The following is an 18414-nucleotide window of genomic DNA, read 5'->3' as shown; positions in this document are numbered from 1 at the left end:
ATTTTGGAGTTCCAGCTTCAGGCTTTTCTTTTTCCCTTAATTATTCATTCTGCTGCTTCATCGTATTTATTTATTTTGACAACCCATAAGTGGAGGTGTCCTGTCTTCTTATCCCATCACAAAGTTTACTCAGGACCAGGTGAGGGAGAAGATCAGATGTGAAATCCATGACCTCATTTTACATATTTGGCTGTTTTTGTTAAACAGGTCCCTGATCAGGATTAGGATCAGGCACAAAGAAAGGGAAAATAACCCTTTCCTCCACACTGTGCTCCCGATAAAAATCACTGCAAAGCTGCAATTTGCCACAGGAAGGAAACTGTTTTTGACGTCAACAGCAGCATATCTCCTGCAGCAAACAGCAGCCTCTTAACATCCCTTGTAAATCTAGATTTGCTTCCATTTCTCGTTAGAATGACATTTGGTGGCAACTCTAACTGACATTTTTCTCCCTCTCTCAAAATATTAGAACCCGGGGTCAACCTATGAAGCTGATTGGTGGGAGATTCAGGACAGATAAAAGGAAGGGCTTCTTCACACGGCACATAGTTAAACTATGGAATTTGCAACTACAGGACATAGTGATGGCCACCAGTTTGGATGGCTTTAAAAGGGGGTTGGACAAATTCCTGAAGGAAAAGGCTATGGATGGCTACTAGTCCTGATGGCTATGTGCTACCTCCAGTACCAGAGGCAGTGAGCCTATGTACACCAGTTGCTGGGGAACATGGGTAGGAGGGTGCTGTTGAGCTCATGCCCTGCTTGAGCATTCTCGGCCGACAGCTGGTTGGCCACTGTGTGAACAGAATGCTGGACTAGATGGACCCTTGGTCTGATCCAGCACAGCTCTTATGCAAATGATAAGGCAAATATAATGCAAATGCAAATATATGTGGAAATGATAAGGCAATATAAACAAACACAGCTAACTCCCCAGTGCCAGTCCTTATGTAGCCAAAATGGCACCATCCACGCACAAGAGGGAGGTATCTTCAGACTCGTGGGAATCTCAAGATTTGTAAAAGTATGAAAGAAAACTTTAAAAGAAAAAGGGGGCAGGCTTGTCCCCAAACAGCTTGATGAGGACTGAGCATGCCTCATGGCCACAGAACGATGACTGACTGTTGGAGAGGAGGGACAGAAAACTGGGGGCAGGGTGTGTGTGGAATGGAATATCTTGGAAAAGACATGGCTGGCTGGCTGGCTGGAACTCTGAGCAGGAGCACTCTGTACCACAACATCTTGTTGCAGGGCCACTTGTACAAATCAAATAGCAATAGTATTATTGGTTGCCCTGGGGACCCCAGTTTGAACATCCCTGGGAAGAATCCCTTCTTCTTATCAGTGCCTGCTGCCTTTGGCTTAATGAACCCAGATGAGTCTCCTGCCCTTGGCTGCTTTTGCCCAGTGTTCCTGTGACTCAGCATGGTATACCTTGTCCAGGTATGACTCCCAGGTATGCTCACACACATTCCCCCCCACCAGCACCACCACTTTGACTTCAGCACAGTATCTGGGTAGTTGCTTCCACTGTGTGTAGACTCAGCTAGTTGCGCAACTGTGAATAATCTGGTTTCCCAAGAAGGAGTTATAAAAATGGGAGAGGTTCTCAGAACACCAAAGCTGTGAGGGTCAGAGAAGAGCCACGTTCCTTGTGTGGCAGGTGAGGAAGCCAACTTTTTCCAGTATTACAGTAAAGCCAGCTAGACAATTTAATGCAAAAGCTATGGAAGGGGACCTTGGCTGGGAGATATATTAGTGGTGGATCAGAACAGCAGGAGTGTAAGTGGAGGGACTGCTGTTTCTGCATATGAAAAGAAAGTTGTTCTTGGGTTGATGGATAAAAGAAGAGGTATTGGATCAGATCCAGAAATAAAGTTAGCTTCTTTTATGATCCTGGCAATGTGCTTTTCTTGTATACTGATTACTCATTGGCCAAGCTGGAGGAGCTGATTTGATGCAAATGGATGGATGGATAGAACAATAAGCAGTAAATTGCAGGGAAGTTAATTTTTAAAAAAACCCAACTCCAGTTCTCATGCTGAAATGAAATTTCATAACATTTCAAAATCTGATTTGGATTTTGATGTCAAAGTTTACATCAGAATGAGCTATTCAAATTCTGGAATTTAAAAGTTCACATCAGAATTTTAAATTTCCCATTTTTTATTGTTGAAGGGTGCAATCCTATGCCACTTCAGGCAGAAAAAAAGTCCTAGAACTCCCAGCATTCCTCTATGCTAGGAATTGTAAGGAATTGTAGGACTTTTTTCTGTCCAAACAGACATAGGATTGAGCCCTAAATGGAGGAGGATGGATATACAGATATATGGAGATATATGGAGATTTTGTTGTTCAGTCGTTAAGTCGTGTCCGACTCTTCATGATCCCATGGACCATAGCACGCCAGGCCTTCCTGTCCTCCGCTCTCTCCCGGAATGTGCTCAGGTTCATATTCATTGCGTTGGTGATGCTATTTAGCCATCTCATCCTCTGCCATCCCCTTCTCCTTTTGCCTTCAATCTTTCCCAGCATCAGGGTCTTTTCCAGTGACTTTTCTCTTCGCATTAGGTGGCCAAAATATTTGAGCTTCAGCTTCAGTATCTGTCCTTCCAATGAGCACTCAGGGTTGATTTCCTTTAGGATGGACTGATTTGACCTCCTTGCAGTCCAGGGGACTCATAAGAGTCTTCTCCAGCATCACAGTTCAAAGCATCAATTCTTCGGCGCTCAGCCTTCCTTATAGTCCAGCTCTCACAGCCATCCGTTACTACTGGGAAAACCATAACTTTGATTAGACAGACCTTTGTCGGCAAGGTGATGTCTCTGCTTCTTACTATGCTGTCTAGGTTTGCCATAGCTTTCCTCCCAAGGAGCAAGCATCTTTTAATTTCATGGCTACAGTCACCGTCTGCGGTGATCTTGGAGCCAAAGAAAATAACATCTGTCACTGCTTCCATTTCTTCCCCTTCTATATGCCAGGAAGTGGTGGGGCCAGATGCCGTGATCTTCGTTTTTTTAATGTTGAGTTTCAAACCAGCTTTTGCACTCTCCACTTTCACCCTCAACAAGAGGCTCTTTAGATCTTCTTCGCCATTTAGGGCGGTATCGTCTGCGTATCGGAGGTTGTTGATAATTCTCCCGGCAATCTTAATTCCGACCTGTGATTCATCCAACCCAGCGTTTCTCATGAGTTAAATACGCAGGGCGACAATATGCAGCCTTGATGTACTCCTTTCCCAATTTTTAACCAATCGGTTGTTCCATGTCCAGTTCTTACTGTTGCTTCTTGACCCTCGCACAGGTTTCTCAGGAGACAGGTATGGTGGTCTGGTACTCCCATCTCTTTAAAAATTTGCCACAGTTTGTTGTGATCCACACAATCAAAGGCTTTAGCGTAGTCAATGAAGCAGAAATAGACGTTTTTCTGGAATTCTCTTGCTTTCTCCATGATCCAGCGAATGGTGGTGATTTGATCTCTAGTTCCTCTGCCTCTTTGAAACCCAGCTTGTACTTCCGGTAGTTCTCAGTTCACATACTGCTGAAGCCTAGCTTATAGGATTTTGAGCATAACCTTGCTGGCATTTGAGATGAGCGCAATTGTGCAGTAGTTTGAACACTCTGTAGCATTGCCCTTCTTTGGAATTGGAATGTAAACTGACCTTTTCCAGTCTTGTGGCCACTGTTGAGTGTTCCAAATTTGCTGGCATATTGAGTGCAGCACTTTAACAGCATCATCTTTTAGGATTTTAAATAGCTCAGCTGGAATACTGTCATCTCTGCTAGCTTTGTTGTTAGTAATGCTTCCTAAGGCCCACTTGACTTCATTCTCTAGGATGTCCAGCTCAAGTTTAGTGAGCGCACTATCATGGCTATCAGGGACATTAAGATCTTTCCTGTATAGTTCTTCTGTGTATTCTTGCCACCTCTTCTTAATCTCATCTGCTTCTGTTAGGTCCCTGCCTTTTTTGTCCTTTATCATGCCTGTCTTTGCACAAAACGTTCCCTTGATATCTCCAATTTTCTTGAAGAGCTCTCTAGTCTTTCCCATTCTGTTGTTTTCCTCGATTTCTTTGCATTGTTCATTTAAGAAGGCCTTCTCGTCTCTCCTTGCTATTCTCTGGAAATCTGCATTCAGTTGGATATATCTTCCCCTTTCTCCCTTGCTTTTCGCTTCCCTTCTTTTCTCAGCGACTTGTAAAGCCTCATCAGACAGCCACTTTGCTTTCTTGCATTTCTTTTTCTTTGGGATGGATTTCGTTGCTGCCTCCTGAACAATGTTACGGACCTCCGTCCATAGTTCCTCAGACACTCTGTCTATCAGGTCTCATCCCTGAAATCTATTCGTCACCTCCATTGTATATTCATAAGGGATATGATTTAGTGGTTTTCCCTACGTTCTTCAATTTAAGCTGAAATTTTGCAATAAGAAACTCATGATGGGAGCCACAGTCATCTCCAGGTCTTGTTTTTACTGAATGTATAGAGCTTCTCCATCTTTGGCTGCAAAGTACATAATCAATCTGATTTCGATATTGACCACCTGGTGATGTCCATGTGTAGAGTCGCCTCTTGTGCTGTTGGAAAAGAGTGTTTGCTATGATCAGCGTGTTCTCTTGGCAAAACTCTATTAGCCTTTGTCCTGCTTCATTTTGTACACAAAGGCCATGCTTGCCTGTTATCCCGGTGATTTCTTGACTTCGTACTTTAGCATTCAATCCCCTATGATGAAGAGGACATCTTTTTTTGGTGTTAGTGCTAGAAGGTGTTGTAGGTCTTCATAGAACCGATCAACCTCAGCTTCTTCGGCCTCAGTGGTTGGGGCATAGACTTGAATTATTATGATGTTGAATGGTTTGCTTTGGATTTGTACTGAGATCATTCTATCGTTTTTGAGATTGTACCCCAGTACTGCTTTTCCTACCCTTTTATTGACTATGAGTGCTACTCCATTTCTTCTAAGGGATTCTTGCCCACAGTAGTAGATATGATGGTCACCTGAATTAAATTCGCCCATGCTTGTCCATTTTAGTTTGCTGATTCCCAAGATGTCGATGTTCAATCTTGCCATCTCATGTTTGACCACCTCCAGCTTACCTTGATTCATTGACCTTACATTCTAGGTTCCTAAACAATGTTGTTCTTTACAGCATTGGATTTTCTTTTCACCACCCAGACACATCCACAGCTGAGTGTCCTTTCGGCTTTGGCCCAGCCACTTCACTCTTTCTGGCGCTACTTGGAAATTCCCTCTGCTCTTCCCCAGTAGTATATTGGACACCTTCCAACCTGAGGGGCTCATCTTCCAGCGTCATATCTTTTAGCCATATCTTTTAGGGACATGGATATATATATATATATATATATATATATATAATTATGATTATATTGGACTCGATGGCTTTGTAGGCCCCTTCCAACCCTACTATTCTATAATTCTATTGCAGATCGTCTATCAGATACAGTGAAATGCTGACTGCAACTGTGTATCGTCAATCCTGGTTAAACATTTGCAGCTACATGTCACTTACTGTCAAAAACGGCTCGCTACTGCAGACTGACTGTCAGATACTTTTGAATGTTGCATAATCTTCTTATGTCAAGTGTGGATATGGAACATCAAAATATTTGCAGAATACCTGGAGGATATTCACAGATACAGAGAATGTTTGGGGAATATTCACCAACAAAATTCACAAAAGAAACTATGAGGAAAATTGTGAGGAGGGAATTGATTCCAGCTGTACTTTTTTTAAGGATGTTATTCCAGTTGTAATTATTTTTTAAATTCCAACAATCAAACAAGTTGCTCAGAGATTGTGGAAATGTTTCTTGGAGGTCTGAAGGAAGAAATTGTATCTCTGAAAATGATTTTGTCTTTTGGTATCAAGGGCTGGATTGGCTTATCTATAAGATCGCTACATCCTTGGTCGTTCCATAGACCAGGGATGTTGAACGTCAAGTCTGGGGGCCAAACCTGTCCCACCTGGGGTCCCAATCTGGCCCTCCTGAATTTGCCAGATGGCCATGCCCCCTCCCCCCCATTTCCCTTGACCACTGATCATCTGGTAGTTCCCTGGCATTTGCAGAGTCCCTCCACCATTCTAAGCCTCTCTTAAGGCTTAGTTACTGGCAGTAGGAACTTTAAGCTAAAACCTCTTCCTAGTTTTTGTATTTTTGGCCCCACCCCTTTTGCCTATTCTGCCCCCCAGAATGTGCCCCCCAGGAGCTTCTCCAAAATTGAATTCAGCCCTTGGGTTCAACACCCTGACATAAAAAGAGCAGGGACCATTTGATAGCTGTTCAGGAGATGATGGAGATTGGTGGTTGAGGTTCTTTTATCATCAGTGAAGTATCATTCTGGATTATTGGTTTTTGGTCAAGCTGGGGTGTCCTTTGTAGCTGAGGTTATGCTCTGAGGTAACAGTCTATTTCTCTGAATCCTCCTGTGTGGTATCATCATGTCTTCAAGTCCTTCAGGAGCTAATTCTCCTGGAGTACCTGGCACCCGCCCAGTGCCTAAACCTGACAACCATTTGGTTCCAGCTCCAGAGAGACCTCACCCTGAGGACCCTTCCAACTTTGAAGAAGTTTAGCCGTTGGGGCCCCTGGTGCCTGTTGCCCCTTGGCCACCACTGCTTGAGTGGGACAATCCAGGGAAACCTCTGAAAGACCCCTCAGATGAGGATTAAATTCCTTCCGGGCGTGCTGTCCTCCAGAGACTACTCTGGCTGCTATAGAAGCACCTTTCCCCCATACACAGGTATATTCCTATGTTCATCTGATGCCACAAAACCTTATTCCAAAGCCAGAACTTTGGATGGCTCTTCAAAGTTGAGCAACAAATAAACAAGAAGAGAACTTGAGCCCACCATCTTTGTTACCTTTCGACAAGACAAGCCTCCTTTGGTACTGATGAATATGTTGAGCAAATGTCTCCATCTACCCGCCAACCAACAAAGTACCCACTAGTACTGCACTTTGTAGGTCTGTGCAGTTCTGTCTGTCTGTCCACCTGACCTCTGTGTATATCTAGCTGTGTAATCCAGAGAGCCAGATACTGAGCTATTTTCTGCAATATATCACCTACTTTAGCTGGCAGCTGGTTCTCACTGTTACTGATATTGCAAAAGAAGCTTCCAATAAAATATTTGAACTAGTAATGTGTTTTTTCAGCTGTAATGAAACCTTGTAAGCGTATTCATATAACTGTCTGTAAATGTATGTCCAACTTGCACTTAGAAATACACATCAGACTCTCTGATCTGTTAAGTATTTCTGGATGTTGTCATAAAAGGAGTTAACTAAAGCCAGTAATTAGAGGGTGTACTTGCTTAGGAAGGCTATCGTACTTGCAGGGAGAGTCCATCATTCAGTTTTAGAATACCTGCTTTGCATGCAGAAGATCCCAGTTTCAATCCCCAGGATATCCAGGTAAAAAGGATTTGGGGGAACAGGTCTGGGAAAGGCCCCTGCCTGCATCTCTGGAGAGCTGCCCCCACTCAGAGTAGACAGCACTGGGCCAGATGGACACAGGGTCTGAGCCAGCTTCATATTGTAATAATGAATTTTAGCCATGTCATTGCAGTCATGGACAGATGCATGTAGCATGTACACGGCGCTGCTTCAGATGAGTCCCATAAATGTCACCCCATGGGGAAATCCTGATTTAAGGACTGAACAGCCCAGCTGCTGAGCCATAAACACACAACTGCTTAGTTATAGTGTTTTATTGACAGAAAACATTGCAGCACTGCAAATGAAGACACTGACTCAGAGCTTGTTTACACAAGCAATTTATTGCATGCTCATGATTGGCCACTCATATCATATCATACTCATGGAAGTTTGCAGGTCCTTTAGACAACATTGTCAACGCGCCTCGTGTGCTTTTCATTTATCCCACGTTGAAAAGGCACAGAGATAATCCAATATATCGGCAGCACCAACTAGTGGCTGTATAATAAAACATCTAGAAAACACACCTCCCCCATCCCCGGTCCGCCTCCAGGGTGCTGCCTTCTCAAGATTCCTCCATGCTGTGCCACGTCCCACGTGGAGGCAATGGCAGGCTGTCCTTCGTGCTGTGTGGCAGGCCCCGTGCTGCTCCTTCAGATCCACCCCCCCCCCGAAAGCACGTCTCCACCCTGTCTAAAGGAGGCGATGTTAAACCCACAAAGAATCTGGAAGCAGAAGCCCTGGTAACAATGCAGGATTTTAGCCTGATGTGAAGAAGCTCTCAGTTACTATTATATTAGGTGACATAGTAAAAGCATGAGGTGAAAATGCGGCTTACAAGGAACAGCTCATACATGTCCAGCTACAGCATAATGCTAGCAGAGTTTACCTCCTTGCTGGAAAAATTTCAAAATCAATATAGCAGGGATGGGCAACTTTGGGGGCTTCAGGGGCCAATTTCACCCCCCTGAACCACCCTTGGGGGCCGCACTCCCACTGCTACCACCTGTGGACCTGTGCACGTGCACCCACTCACACATACACACACACTTCATACACACACACACACACGTGTACACATTCCTTTCCCCACCCCAATCTCAGCAACTTGGATCACGATTGCTGGGAGGAGGAAGAGGCTTTAACCTGCCCCTCTTCTCAGTGATCATCATCTGCTTCCAGCAGCCTGCCAAATGGGTGGGCTGCTTGGGGACTGATTCTGCTGGGAAATAGACACATCAGGAGATTCTTCCTTGTGCACCCATTTCTCAGCAGAATCAGGTTCCTGCCAGCCCCCCAAACAGCTGATTGGCAGGCTGGCAGGAGGAGCCCTAATTTGCAGCAGTATAGTGGACGCAGGGAAGACTCTCCTCATGCATCCCCTGTGTAGTGGGGCAGTGTGGGTGGTGGGCTGCACTGGCGGCCTCCGGGACCACATGTGGCCCACAGGCCATGTGTTGCCCACCCCTGGCATATAGCGTAATACTATTAGGCCAACTGAAAGATTACAAAAAATGTGCAAGCTTTCGAGATCTCCTTATCTCTTCATCAGGTAATATTTACAAAAAGCAAGTAGGGGGTGAGATCGGGGGAGAAAGGCTAACTGGATGTTGTAGTCAGGATTTTTGTATAGTCTGAAGCCCTACTAAGGTGTTCTGATTCTGTGTAAACACTTGCAGAGAATGAACATGCTAGCACCCCATCCATTGTTGCATTCATCTCCCTCTGCACATGGAGGGGGATTTTCTAAAGAGGAGCACTTCCTGTATCCATGGAGGCTGTCCATGCGATTCAGAACACTTGGAAATGCTGAGTAGGGCTAGAGTTTTAAGATGATATGGAAGGGGAGGGTTTGCAGACCTTCAAATTGGGCTCTGCCAGGCAATGTGAGGGTTTCAGTGGCCCTAGAACCACTGGGAACCAGAAAGTAGGAGACCTCTGTGGAGTCTCCATTTCTGAAAATATGAAATCCAGCTGTTAACTCCCAACTGTCTCCATTATGGCAATGATGCTGCACTTCTCCTGTCACATCTCATTATCCACTTATCCAAAATGCCAAGCTTGGTTATGCTGTCCATTTTAATCACCAATTGGTCACTATACCAGTTGTGCATAGTTGTTTGAAGTTTGTACTTCATACCTCCTCCCCTATGCCACGTGTTTATCTCTCCGTCTCCTAGAAACCACTGTCCTTTCTACCAGAACACCCAACTTCCTCATAATTTGTTACATTCTCATACTTTTCTCCTAACCACAATATTGACACATCCCTTCTCTCTGTACCTTCCCGAGTTCCTCTTTTATCATTTCCTAGGTGATTGTGCACACGTGTCATTGCTTATGCTAAGATGGACTCTAATATAGCTGAGCTGCAGGAACCTACCTTTCTTTCTTTCTTTCTTTCTTTCTTTCTTTCTTTCTTTCTTTCATTTCACTTCTATACCGCCCAATAGCCGAAGCTCTCTGGGCGGTTCACAAAAATTAAAACCAAACAACACACAATAAAACAATTTAAAATATATAGAACATTAAAACCACAATATAACAATACAACCACAATAAAACCTAGCAGCAGTGCAGGAGTTTAAAATACAGATTTAAAACAGCAAAGCTAAAAATTTAGAAAGCTAAAATGCTAAAATGCCTGGGAAAATAAAAAGGTCTTCACCTGGCGCCGAAAGGAATACAATGTACATGCCAGGCGAACCTCACTAGGGAGCTCATTCCAGAGCCGGGGTGCCACAACAGAAAAAGCCCTCCTCCTAATAGCCACCCAGGTCCTCAACACCAAGCCCGAGACCACCTCCGTCAGCTCAGGCAGGGAGTCTGATGGGCAGCCGGGTGGGCGGTACACCAACAGAATCCCTATGTCCTGGGTACCCAACACAAGGTACAAACACTCAAGATCTGCACTCGAATGAGCAGGAAGCCTGGAGAGGGAGATTGAATTCCTATAGACCACGGCAACCCCCCCTCCCCGACCCTCAAGTCGGTGTTGGTGCTGCACCGAGTACCCAGGAGTAGGGATTTCAGAGAATTTCGCCACAAATCTCGGGGAGGCCAAATGCCAGCGCATTCGGCACCCCGAAATAGGTGGCAAAACGGTCTGCCCCCCCGCCCCCCCCCCCAGGACGGGACTTACCTTGGGCAAATTTCCCTGGCGGCGGCGGCAGCTCCGGTGGCAGTTCGGTGGCGGCGGCGGCGGCAGCCGGTCTTCCGACCGGCTGCCATCGCCACCATTTCCAGTAAAAAAAAAACACAAACAAAAAAAGTGATAGGCTACGTAAAACGGCTAGATTTTTAAAAAATACCGTGATAGGCTACGTAAATGTTTACGTAGCCTATCACGACTGAGTAAAAAAAGCACCCGTGCGTACGCAAATGGCAGCGCCCATGGGCACTGCTATTTGAGTTCCTTATTTTGGCACATCTAGTCTATGTAAACATTTACGTAGACTATGGTGAAAATAAGGGGAACGCAAATAGCGTAGACTATCACGGCTGACTGCAGGGACGCAAACGGTGGCAGCTACGGCTGCTGCCATTTGCAGACCCGGCCGGCCAGGATTCGCGGCGGGAGGGACGGGGCACCTCCTCCCCGGCCAGAATTTCGGGGGGAGGGACGGAGCGCCTCCCCCCCACCGCGAATCAATTTCGTCATAAGGTAAGTGACTTTCGTACATCCCTACCCAGGAGGGCACAGTTGGGAGAGAGTGACCCCTCCCAGTTCCCCCACCCAGGTCTCAGTAATACATACCAGGTCAGCCCCCTCATCCACAATCAAATCATGGATGAGGGAGATTTTATTTTGGGCCGACCTGGCATTCAGCAGCAGCACCACCAGACCCGAGGGCAGACTGGTAAGGCTGCCAGGAACCATCAGGTTGGGGAAACCTGATGGTTTATTAGCAGGCCTTCATATCCTATGCCTTGTATTTACATCCCTATCCTATGCCAACTCTATGCTACCCCTTTATGGAATGCTCTGTGTGTGTGTGTGTGTGTGCACGTGTGTGTGCGTGCATGTGCAGAAGGGTGTATGCATTTCATATACCCTTGTACTCCTCCAATATGTGCCTATGTCTATGTTTTAAGAGGTTGGGGTTTTGTGGTTTTAATCCTGAATTTAAAACCCAGAGGGTGGAGATGCACTAAACCCTTTGAGATCCACCAGCAAATGATGTTATACCCTTGAGTTGCATTTGTCCTGTACCCAGGCCACTTTCATTGGGAAGATATCCTGAAAAACAGACTCTGATACAGGCTAACTGCTCATTGTCTCTCCTTAGTAAGAGAGGGGCTCCCTCCCACTCTACATAGGGAGAACCATCATTCACCCTGTTCCCTGAGGGTAACACAAGAAGCAATTTTTTAAATTAATTGCCTGACAATGTTGCTTTATATTTAACAAATGTAGCCATCTTTGGGAAAGCACAAGTGTTACTTTTAGAACTAAAGCCTCAATACAGGCCTCACAAGGTGGTACTGGAGACTTCTGTTTGGTCCCATGACCACTGGTTTATGGCCCCACAAGATTCCAGTGTCATCCATGTTACACAACATCGACATGAAACCTCTGGGGCAGACTGTCCAGAATATGGTGTCATCAGTATGCAAATGACACCTAGCTCTGTCTCTCCTTTCCATATGAAAACTGGAAGTCTTCAGTAAGCCTCCAATGTCAGTGAAGGATCAAATGTAGGTTAACAAACCAAAGCTTAATCCAGACAAGATGGAAGTATTGATGGTAAGAAGAAAGGCAGATCAAGATAGAGGTGTTCAACCTGTTCTGAGTGGGGTTCTGCTCCCTCTGAAGGAACAGTTCCTGGACCCAGAAGGTGGCTATTGTCCAAGATTGTCTGGTGGGCCAACTGCTGCCTTTTGAAGAGAAAACTGATCCTGCCACAGTTATACAAGCCTTGGTCACTTCAAGATTAGATTATTGTAACATGCTGTGCATGGGACTGCCCTTGAGGAGTGTCCAGAAGCATCAGTTGGTGCAAAATGGAGGAGCAAAGTTGCTGGCAGGAGCCCAGTCTTTTGACTGTGTGATATTCATATTTTATTAACTGCATCAGCTTCTTATTTGCTTCCGGGCCCAATTCGAACTGTTCCCTTGTGAAGTGTAGAACACAATGACATGCGATCATGCCTCTCCATGGTGGTGTCTGGACTGTGAAACGCACTTCCCTAGGGGCCCTGGAAAGCCCCCTCACGTCGCACATTTAGGCAAACCTGGAAATTCTCATTTATGCAATATAAATGAAACACAGTACTCACTTGCAGGCCCAAAAAACAAGAGGCTGTTTACTGAGGAACAGGCTAACATTGAACTACATAGGAAAACCAAAGTAATCACAAGCTAAAGGGATGGAGTCTAAATCCAACCCATAATAACTGGAGGCAATATTTAACTCTATAGTTTCCAATCTCTACACTTGATTGCTTGCTTATGGTCTATGATATTCAGTTGATACTTCTATCTGAACTTAGTTCAATTGTTTTATGGCTAGAGGATGTTTCTTATGAGCACTAATTGCTGGTGGCTACTAGCTGCAATACACCCCCGCAAGCTTGGGAGGGAGGGTGGACAGGCAACAGTCAGAAATGGGAGGCCCAAACTAGATGAGATGTGGGGGATCCATGATTTGATCTCTTGATATTTCCTTGTCTTTGATTCTCCTGTGCTATTGTCCTGATCAAAATCCCTCCCCACATTGGAATCACTGAGCTCCCCATGTTTTCTCCAGTAGGGCAAATAGCAGCTTAAAAAGCTGTGTGATTTCAAACAGGAAAATGGGGCAGAGGGAAAGGGCTAACTCGCACTCCCAGCACAAGTCCCCAACCCCCAGTTCAATTCCCCATCCCCAAGGCAGCTTTCCCTCTCCCTGTCCCTTGTCCGCCGCCCCCACTAAAAAACGTATTTCCTGTGCTTTTGCAGCTGGCTGGAGAGAAGGAGCTTTGCTGGGCTCCAACCTCCAAGTGGATATATGGTTTGCTTTCTAGTGCCATCTGTTGGGGGTTCACCTGCTGTCTTCTGCTTAACTTGTAAATACAAAGTATCAGAACAACCACAGAAGCCTCCAGTGCTCTTTCCTCCCAAGGAAACGAGAGCAGCTGCTGGCCGCTGAAACTTCCTGTTACTCAGGGAAGTGGAGAACCACACATCAACATCAGGAACATAGCAAGCTTTTTTAAAGTGAGATTGGACCAGCCTGTCTTATCACAGCAACCTCCAGATGATTTGGACTACAACCATCAGCCCCAGCCAGCCTTCACCTTGGTCAGAGGGTGGTGGAAGTTGTAGTCCAAACCACCTGGAGGGCACCCAGTTGGGGAAGACTGGCTTAGACCACTGGGCCATCCAGCTCAGTCAGTATTGTTTACCTTGACTGGCAGTGTCCCTCCAAGGTTTCAGGCAGCAGTTTCCTCCAGCCCTACCTGTAAATGCCGGGGATTGAACCCGTATCAAAGGCAATGTGCCTATGTACGCCACCTGGTGGGAACATGGGTGGGAGGGTGCTGTTGCACTCATGTCCTGCTTGTGGGTTTCCCACAGGCAGCTTGTTGGCCACTGTCTGAACAGAATGCTGGATTAGATGGACCCTTGGTCTGATCCAGCAGGGCTCTTCTTATGTACTTATGTATGCTAAACATGTGCTGTACCACAGAGCTACAGCCCTTCCTATATACAAGAAAAAAATTATTGGTAAATACTATGGATTGCCTTAACTTTTGTCAGGTACTTTCTGAATCCTTTCTTTGTAAACTACTCCAGATTCATTTTTAGAAAAGCACGGTAAAAATAATAGTCTGAACTGAACTGAACTAAACTGAACAAAACTATTCAAATCTTAGTCTAAATGTAATGTAATATCATCTATTCAAATGTTCAAGTACAAAAGTCAACGGCCAACTCAATTATGAGACTTTATTTTTAAAAAATAAAGCTTCGGCTATTGGGCAGTACAGAAATTAATTAAATAAATAAATACAAATCTGCTTTAAAAAAAAGTTGCTGGTTTGTACAAAGAAACTAGAAGAAGAAACTATCGACTTCTCCAAATAGCTACCAGACATTACCTAGGTCTGTGCAATATCATTTTCCTTCCTGATTGCCATCTTCTCTCTCTGGTGATCAGGGTCTTTGCATGGACACGCACCACTGTGCATGGTTGCCAAAGTTTTATCAATAACACACTATAATTGCGCACAGAAGACAGACCTGATTTCCTGCTGCTCCTTCCAAAAATGAAGGGGCTATCTTTGTGTATATTATCCACTGCCCCTGATGGAGAGGAGAATTAGAATATCCTATTGCTTGCGTGTTTCTGGCGCCACCTCCTGGAGAGAATAAGACAGAAAATAGCCCTTTCCAGGTATTCATTCCCATGCACAATAATAAAAAGGTAAAAGGTAATGGTGTCCCCAACCAGTCGTGTCCGACTCTAGGGTGTGGTGCTCATCTCCATTTCTAAGCCGAAGAGCCAGTGCTGTCCGAAGATGCTTCCATGGTCATGTGGCCGGCATGACTGAACACCGAGGTGCACGGAACGCTGTTACCTTTCCCGCCGAAGCGGTGCCTATTTATCTACTTGCAATTTCTTGCTTTCGAACTGCTAGGTTGGCAGGAGCTGGGACTGAAGACGGGAGCTCACTCCATCACACAGCACTCGGGTCTCAAACTGCTGTCCTGCCGACCTTCCAGTCTGCAGTTCAGCGTCTTAACCACTAAGCCACCGCGGCCCCATGCACAATAATATTTTCCTGTAATTCTTGTTTTTACTGTATGTTAATATATTGTGGTATTGTTTTGATCCATTTTAATTGTTTCTGTAAGCTGCCTTGTGTCCCATTTTTGTGTGTGTGTGTTTTGTAGAAAGGCATGGTACAAATAAAATAAATAAATAAAGAGGCTCTTTCTCCGAACCATGCACATTTGTACAAATGCCTGAAGAAAGACCGCACATATGCTGCATTTATAGGGGCTGTGTTCAGGCATTGAAATGAACAGGCTGTGCTGTGCTGACCAGGGGCAGGAGTCCAGAGGTAGGGATGGGTGAGAAATTCATTCAGTTTTAATGCGAACTAACCTGATTTCACACTTTCAAACCAATACGTGAACTGAAACTCAGTTATCTTTCAAATTTCACACTTCTCCAAATTTTACAATGGAGTTCTCCGATTTAAAAAAAAAAGTGTACAAAAATGTGTAAGAAGAACATGAAAATACTAGTGAAAATGCCATTAAAATGTAAGGAAAATGATTTGCGAAAATGCATACATTAGGCAAAATTGCATACAAAAACGTGCGTATTGGGGAGAATGTACCCAGAAATGTGTATGGATTTTCATGCAAAGTTTTTTGGCTTTTTTTGTTTGTTTTAAATCTCAAAATTCTGAACAAACTGAACTTAATGTTGTAAAAATGAGAAACTGAAAGAAACTGAAATTGACAGACCCAGCATCCACAGGGCACAAACTCTCCATCAGTTATCTAATCCTGGAGTCTCCAACTGCCATTACCGTGAGAGAAGCCATTTTGAACCTCTTGATCCTACCTTCCATTTCCCTGTCAGCCATTAGCCAAAGCTAAATTAAAAGAGAGGAAAAAGATTCTTTCTTATTTCCTTTCATAAAACAAAGCCACAAGTATTACTTTTCTTGTAAGTAGCCTGCATTTGTTTTATAGTGTTATCTATTTCATAGCTCCAGACTAGAAAGCAATGTAAGGCTCCTTGCAAGTGTGACTCCTGTGTTTAAGGGTGCAATCCTACGCATGTTTAGACAGAAAAAAGTCCTACGACTCCCAGCATTCCCCAGGCAGCCAAATGCTAGGAGTTGTAGGACTTTATTCTGTCTAAACATGCATAGGATTGCAACCTAAACCACAAATTCATTGTTTTCCATGAGATCCCTGCCTGTCACCTTTATTAAAGTCCCAAGATGTCCAAATAACCTAAACTGAAACACCTTTTAAATACATTACATCAGCAGTGTGAAGAATGGCCACAAAGAACTGTGGGTGATAGCCAGGAGATGCTTGTTTTATGTAACTAAATTGTGTGTACGTGTGTGTGTGGAGAGAGGGAGAGAGAAAGAGAGAGGGAGAGGGAGAACACACACACTTGGGATTAGAGAGGCATGGTTAGCTGGTATTTTAAAGATCTGTGTGGACTTCCACCACTGCCCCCTACCCTGGGGCATCTAACTAAAGGACCTGCCATCCTAACCAGGAGTGCCAGACCAAGGTTTTCCCAAGAATTAGTCAATCTTTGCACACATTAGTTGCATGGAGGGCCCTCATGTGAACACGAGAAAGCAGGGCCATGCCAGTGCCCATGCCGCCGCAGTTGTGCTGGCCAGCCCTGCTCCCTGATGGCTGCATGTTGACTCTGGATGTCTGAAGACAGAAGCCTACGAGTGAGCAGCTGCTCAGCGCAGGCTTCCCTCTTCAGACATCTGGACTCCCTATGCAGGTGTCAGGAGGCAGAGCTAGCTGCCAGGCATGGTGTTGGGGGTGGGGCTAGCAACATAGCCCTCCTTCCTCCTGTGCCTTAGGGATGTATGGATTTTGTAAATTCATTCTGTCTGCATTTCCCAGAGTGTCCAGTGCCTTTCGTTCTGTTGTCTGCATATTGACGGAATAGGACTTTTTTTTTTAATAGTTCCCCGAATCTGTGCAAATTCACATTCACGCAAATTCACACTTGCGGAAATGCACTCCCCATGTGCAACCCCCCCCCCCCCGGTGCACATTTTCATGCTTTAGCTTACGGAGGAAATGCACATTTTCAACCAATTGTTTTTATCTTACATATTTTTCTATGACTTTCCAAAGTCATATGACTTTTCCAAAGTTATTTGATTCCGTCATGGAATTCTCCAACATCCCTACTGTACCTCCCTTGCAAAGAGGCTTAAGGAATAGAATGAATGAATAAACTTTCAAGTGCTTTGCATTGCATATTGATCAGGCCGGTGCCCTCTGTATCTCAGATTAATGTTTTAAATACATATAAAAGGGAGCCAAATATATTTGGGCCTAATGGGTCTGGTGGTGACCTGGTCCCTGGACGCCTCTAATGGTTATTCTTCTGATAATGAGCTCAAACTAGGACAGGGGTGGGCAGTCTACAGCCTGCATGTGGCCCCACCTGCTCTCTGCCCAGCCCATGAGCCCAGAGAACCCCACCCATTTTCCCCACAGCCCAGTAATCCTGAAGCAGCTGGGACTGTTGCTTACCTCCCATCAATGGCAGCAGAGAAGAAGTGATCACTACTGGGGTCTCTGGAGGATGGATCTTTAGTCTCCCCTTTCCCCAGCAATCCCATCCCTCCTGTGGGGGTGCCGTTGTGTGTGTGTACGTGTACAACCATGCCCACATATGTGCATGCACGATGCGACACCTGATCCACCATCCAGCATTGCATAAAGCCCTCAGGACAAAAGAGCTGAGGATTACCAGCGCATAAATTCTCATTACCCAGATCTTTCTGGATTTGGCATTTGAGGGGAAACGTCCCAATAACTCTCTGGTGACAAACAGGAAAATGGGGATGTACTCACCTCAGTGGAAGCCTTATGCAAATGGAAGTCTGCTTGTGCAAAAGGACTTTCCCATCCTTTCCTCTTCCTGCAGCCCCACACATGCCCCCAAATCTGCTGGCAGAATGACAACACTGGATACAACCCTCAAACCTCTCAGGTAAATCATTTGAACTGGCCTAGTTAGTTCACTCTCCTTGGAATTCCCATTAGAGACAACAGAGGGTGCTATCTGAAACTATTTAATGGAGCCACACAATGAAGGTATAAGAGATAAGTCCTAACCAGATGTTCTAACACTGCAGGGAGTTACACACACACACACACACACCCATTGAAAGAACATGTGAGGGTTTTGCAGGTGTTAGAAAAAAGAGACTCCATAACCATTGGCGCCTCAGTTACGT

This window comes from Heloderma suspectum, chromosome 2 (assembly GCF_057233095.1).
Source record: "Heloderma suspectum isolate Gila_16-S chromosome 2, 16-S_ref, whole genome shotgun sequence".
Taxonomy (NCBI): domain Eukaryota; kingdom Metazoa; phylum Chordata; class Lepidosauria; order Squamata; family Helodermatidae; genus Heloderma; species Heloderma suspectum.
Note: the sequence above shows the minus strand (reverse complement) of the source record.